The sequence below is a fragment of the Parasteatoda tepidariorum genome, chromosome 3, assembly GCF_043381705.1.
Source record: "Parasteatoda tepidariorum isolate YZ-2023 chromosome 3, CAS_Ptep_4.0, whole genome shotgun sequence".
Classification (NCBI taxonomy): domain Eukaryota; kingdom Metazoa; phylum Arthropoda; class Arachnida; order Araneae; family Theridiidae; genus Parasteatoda; species Parasteatoda tepidariorum.
Genome location: NC_092206.1, coordinates 22084282 through 22090281, shown reverse-complemented (window position 1 = coordinate 22090281; position 6000 = coordinate 22084282). Strand labels below are relative to the sequence as shown.

Genomic DNA, 6000 nt, shown 5'->3' with positions numbered 1-6000 from the left:
TATTTTTTATTTTCAAATTTAGTGGATAACAATTGTAAAAAATGAGTGAAAACAATCCCACGGACAATGCGACGGATTTAAGGTTATGTCAAGGTACGTCTCTTGTGAATATCAATTGATTGTTACTCTTCTGAAATTAAATTATGACGCATTCACATACATTATTAATACAAATACATTAATACAGGGCGAGACGATGAGGCAACCACAAGCACTGGTTCAAGAGGTCCACGAGGGAAAAAAAATTCAAATTTCTTTCTTTATTATTTAGCGTAAGGAAATGTAACAAAACGTAATCCTGAGACCCGAGACTCATGAATGCGATAAAATTTAAACAAAAATTATATTAATAAAGTTTAACCATTATTTTTAATGATTACACTGGGGAAATTTTTTTTTCTTTCTATTGCACGAGATTTTTTAACACATAGTACTTCCGCATCACTGATTTCAAATGTAAAATTAGTTTTGCTCCTAAAGCTAAAGAGTTTGCTTAAATGACATAGTTTATTGTTTTGTCAAAATGTACAAGTTTAAAAACGTTATATATAACAAGTTATAAACGTTGGGGTTGCGTAAATGTTGCGATGAACTTCTGGAGGGGTTAGGGCATATCATCAGGACTAAAATTGCATAGGAACCCATGTCCTGAGTTATCATCATGCACAGCAAGGGGTGCTTTTATATAATAAATTGCTTCTTCCTGTACTTTTGAACAAGTCACAACAAGGAAGGGCCCCTAGCTGTGTACGATGACGTTTATCGGCATGGGTTCCTATGCAGTTTAGCCTTGATGATGTGCTCTAACTCCCTTAGAAGTTTGTGCAACATTTGCGCTCTCCCCTGCTATATATAACTTTTTTTTTTTAACTTCTACATTTCAACAAAAAATGGATTAAATCTGTTATTCAAACAAACTCTGTAACTTTGGAAGCAAAACTAATTAGAAATTTGAAATTTCCACCCGTAGCTTAGGCAAGAACATATGTATTATGTTTTTGTACAAATACAAATTTATATAAATGCAACAAAAAATATTTGTATGAATGCAACGAAATTTGTTCCCTAGTGTTATTAATACAGCATAAAATGTTAAATTTTAATTTTTAGCAATTTTTTTTTTTACATATCATAGGATACTTGATAAAATATTTATTTGTCATATAACTGCCCAAAAGGTTACTTGAATCAAATTTCGTGTCTTTCAAATAATTTTTCATTGCGATGAAAATTTCTGACTAGCGAGAGTAAACCAACTATAATTTAACAAAGACAATCAATTTGTTAAGGCATACAAACAGAAAAAAAAATTATGAAAGATTTTTTGAGTGTTAAAAATTATTCCAAAATGTGTCCAATCTACTGGACATTGGATCCCAAGAGGTTAAATAAGTTTTAACATTTTCAGATGCCGTGTCTTCTGCCTAATCAAAAATATTACATAATGCTAAAAATGTAAAAACTATTTGATTTTAAACATTTCAACCCATTAACACTATTCCTTAAACAAAATAGAGCCAAACAGTTTGCACGAATTTGAGCAGATCGATAGAAAGAACAGGCACGTGAGCAAAACACTTCTAGCCCCAAAACGCGCTGTGCCACGGCATCACTTGTCATAAGTCAACCTGCCAATTTCCGGGCTGGTAGCAGTGAGCTAATGACCACACTATGAACCACAGACATAACTCTTGCTGGCAAAACCGCAAGTCCTGCCATGAACCAACACTTATTAAATAATTCCAACAACAATTTCAAATAAAAAAATCACTCATTAAAAATTAAACCATAACTCATTTTATTTTATTTTATATCCGTCGTTGAACAGCAGACCCAAATTTTGGGTTTACGACTACTAATGCTCAACTTCGTAGCCTTGTAATTTTGAACCAATCCAGAAGGCAAGGAAACTCCTGGATCAGTACCCCCAGAGATATTGATTTGTTATGAACATGGAGGATTTCGTGACTCGACAGATTTAGCGTGCATCAGTCACCATTTACTACACGGGGAGTCATCGGCCTACTGGGATCGAATCCACGAACTCTTGGACATGGGCCCAGTGCCCTACCAGCCAGGCTATCCCGACCTTAAACCATAACTCATTAAAGGAAAAAAAATTGGTAAAAAACGCATCTAAAAGTTCAGTTAGGCAACAGTGGATGGTTGATATAAAGGAACAGTAATACTAAGGCGTAAGCACTCGTTCTTCTGAGTAGACTATACACTCTTTTGACCGAGGGACAAATAGGAATCAACGAGCTATGGTTAATCTTTAAGCTAGTTGTGTTTCTCTCGTTCGTAAATTTGCAATTCACGCAGCATCTTTTGTTTTTACAATGGTTCTGTAGGTAACCTGATAGATGGCTTATGCATAGAGGGTTTTAACAGTCAGTGGTTCTATTCGGCAAAATTAAAAGGAACGCAGAACTTGCATCGAATTTAAGCAGAGATAATATGCTCAATAATAAAGCTCAAATTGAACTGTAAGCTTGTGAACGATATTGTGGTTCAACGTAAATCAAAATTTTTAGAAGTGTAGTTAAATTTGATAATTATGGGAAATTCCAAATATATAGGCAATATTTTCATTTCCGGAATTTCCTTATTTCTTCCGACAGAATCTGTCCACTTTATTGCTATTAAATTCTTTTAATTAAATATTTTTTCGGATATCTTGTTACCTATTAAGTACTGATTTTTCTTTTTTGCTCACTATGCTTTTCTTCAATTTCTTAAAACTGAGAGAAACGGATGAGAAAAATAAAATTGTTCTAAACATTTATGTAAAGAGAAAATGAATGAATGGATATTTTTATTTTAGTAACAAGCTCAATCTTTAATACAATATTCATCTTTACTTGCTGCAAAATATATTGATTACATATGACATCTAAATACGAGGAACTGTGCAAGCATTTTCTAATAAAAAGTAAACCGTTACATTTTGAGTAAAAGGAAATATAATTGTACACAATGATCGCAAAATAGTATCGGGATTTTGGTAGTCTTATAACCAGAAATTTTAATACATTAGATTAAATCATTTTAGACACTCATTTCAGACATAACATGAAAATTTTTTAAATTTTAAATAAAATTACAGAGATATGTTTAAAAAAGTTACCTAGTTATTTGTCTGGTGTATATTTAGATAGCTATTTGCTTGGAAATGACGATCTGGATATCAAAATTTTAAACACTTACCCTAATCCACAATTCATCATGTAGGAATCATTATATCCTCACAGTCGAATAAAAAAGCCAAAAAGGCCTGCTTAATTTGTATATGTTCTACCATCATTAAAAACATAGTAAGTTAAACTTTTGCCAGTAGAATTTTAAAATGAGCTTTTTTAAACAAGGTGAAGCTAATTTTGTGTTTATCTATTGTTTATTGGAATTATATACATTTGCAGGCTTGTGTACTCAACTTAGGCTTATAAACCTTAGATAGCACAGATAGCACAATACATAGAAGGACAGCACGAAGATACATCCAGGGTATTCGAACCCACTACCTCCACGCTTTGCAGCGCGTTTGACGGGCAATGCCACTCGGTCAGGTAGGTCCGTGTGTTTGTTTATTTAGTGGCACACATATATGCAGGTGTGCTTAATTACTTAAGTACGACGTATAAGCCTTCGTCAAGTATAAAGACGGATAGTATAATTCAGAGAAGGACAGCACGAAGATACAATCAGAGTTATGGCTGAATTTGGACCAACTTCTCTCTACGCTACATAGAGTTTGGCCCCATTTTGTGTTGATTTAATTTGTTTATTTATTGCTAAAAAAGATACGTAAGTTTGTGAGTAAACTTGTATTGCTACAGATACTTATGCAAGTATGTAATGCATATGCATTGCAAAGTAAGGTTTATGAGCCTTTTTCATGTTGAATAATAGATAAGATGTTGAATAATAGAAAAGTTAGCAAAGAATTACAAAGCTGCAGTAAGAGTTACGGTAGAATTCGAACTAGCTATCTCCATGCTACAGAGCATTTTGTGGATTGTAAGACTGCTTTACCTGGAAGACTCTTTATGTGTTTATTATTCATTTATTCATTCATTGTTACAGATGCATCCGTAGGCTTTTTTCTCATTACATGTTCCACCGAGTATTGATCGTAAGACATGGTTCCAAGTAGATTACCGAAGTAAAGTATCACTGGCAGCATTCAGAGAGTGAGTGTGTGTGACATCTTGACCAGCCTGCAAAGAAACCGAGATTGTGCGGTATTGGCCATTGTCAAACTTCCAAAGCAAGAGAGCCATTTCCTCTGACGAAGATCAAAACTGTGGTATGTCTTCGGATTATTCTCAGACATGTTTTCCAGGCCATCGCCAATTGTCAATTGTCCAGCTTTAGTGCGACATACATGAAGTACTACTACTACTGCTCATTAGAAAGTGCCTTTATAAGCTCATGCCAAGTTGAAGATATGATTGCATAAGTTAGAGAAGGTCATCATAGGGATACATCCAAACTTGAAGCGAGATTCGAACCTGCTACCTTTACGACACAGAACGTTTCCTGAATCAGCAAGGCCGCTCTGTCTAGGAGACTCCGTTGATTATTTCGACAAACTTCCAATTATCTATTTCTTGCGAAATTAAAAAATGTTCACTATGGTAAATACGTTGCGCAAAGGCACTAAGATTTCAGACTACGACAGATAAACTCCTATTTTTATATACTCAAGTCATAGAATTATCTCATCATACACAAGCGTCCAGCAGTGGATTGATTGTAAAGACACGGTTTCCAAGAGAACGCTAATGTCAAGTATCACTGACTGCGGTCAGTAAGCGGGTGGCTGACGACTTTGATCAGCCTGCATAGGGACCAATGGGTGAGCGGTACCGGTCCGCGTTAAACTGTTCTGCCGTCAAGTGATCGAATTCGCCCGCAAGTTGTCAGGCTACCAAAGCAGAGGAGCAATGTCCTCTGCAGAGGATCAAAATTACGATGCCATGTCTTCGGATCATCCTCAGGGATTTTCCCCAGATCATCGACAATAACCATATTGTGCAGCTCTAGTGCGACGTAAATAAAGTACCTACCTACCATCATATACAAGCAAGCGGTGAATTGGTGCTTGATTTAAATAAGACCAATTTTTTCTTTGGTCTTTTAAACATCACAACAAAGAAAAGAAATTCAACCCTGTTCCAATTTATATGCATCTTTTCATAGATATCTTTCTTCCATTTTCATGAAGATCTTTGGAAGGGCACATGATCGAATCCGCGATCTCTTCATGATCTTCATATATACCAAACTTGCACTAAGATAACAAAATTTTCCAGTCTTTTAACCCAGTGGTGCGCAAACTAGGGGTCGCGGCCCCTGTAGGGTTCGCCAGAAGTTTTTGGGGTCGCCAAATTTTTATGAAATGCATTATCCCTGCATGCTGCATACCATACAGTGTACATATAAAGAGTGAAGCACAGTCACTCATTGTTTAATTACAATTTCATGATGTTCTCTTTCTTTGACCGTAATGCGTAATGTATGTAAAGTGTGAAGGCGCAAGTTTTTCACTCCGGTAGATAGCGCCCTCTTCGCGGTAATTCGCCAGTTTTACTAAAAAGCGCCTATTTGACTAGACGTTAACTGCAGCGAAAGGGCAAATATTCGCTTCTGTGATCAGCCAATCAGATGGCGAGGTACGCGGTGTATCTGATAGTCAGAGTGAAGACGTGAAGTGTTCGCATGAAGTTGTAGCATGTAGCAGTTGGCCTGCAATTGTTTTAGTTTATCCTCGAGTTATATCATGTGACGTTGTGTGTGCGGCATCAGTCAGATTAACTGTGACTGTGTATTAACTGTTTAGTTTTAGTTTCAGTTTGCATTTATGTTTAGTTTCAGTTTGTGTTTGTGTATCTTGTTAGGTTGTCATTAAATGTGTTTGCGAGATGCTAGATCTTGCTCATTTATTTAATAAGTATTGAAGTAATACTTAACCACGCAGTGTAATTTTGATTTTTTATA

General features: G+C 35.6%; 1 protein-coding gene across 2 annotated transcripts in view; it reads right to left on the bottom strand.

Moving 5' to 3' along the window:
- LOC107439846 (ileal sodium/bile acid cotransporter) overlaps nucleotides 1-3407 on the bottom strand; it is a 34980-nt gene extending 31573 nt beyond the window's left edge. The window contains exon 1 of one of the 2 annotated variants that reach the window (XM_016052576.3): nucleotides 3208-3407. The gene's annotated coding sequence lies outside the window, so the exon portion shown is untranslated. Of the gene's footprint in view, nucleotides 1-3127 lie in introns of both variants that reach the window. The other variant, XM_016052577.3, reaches the window with a different exon arrangement.
- Nucleotides 3408-6000: the final 2593 nt, after the last annotated feature.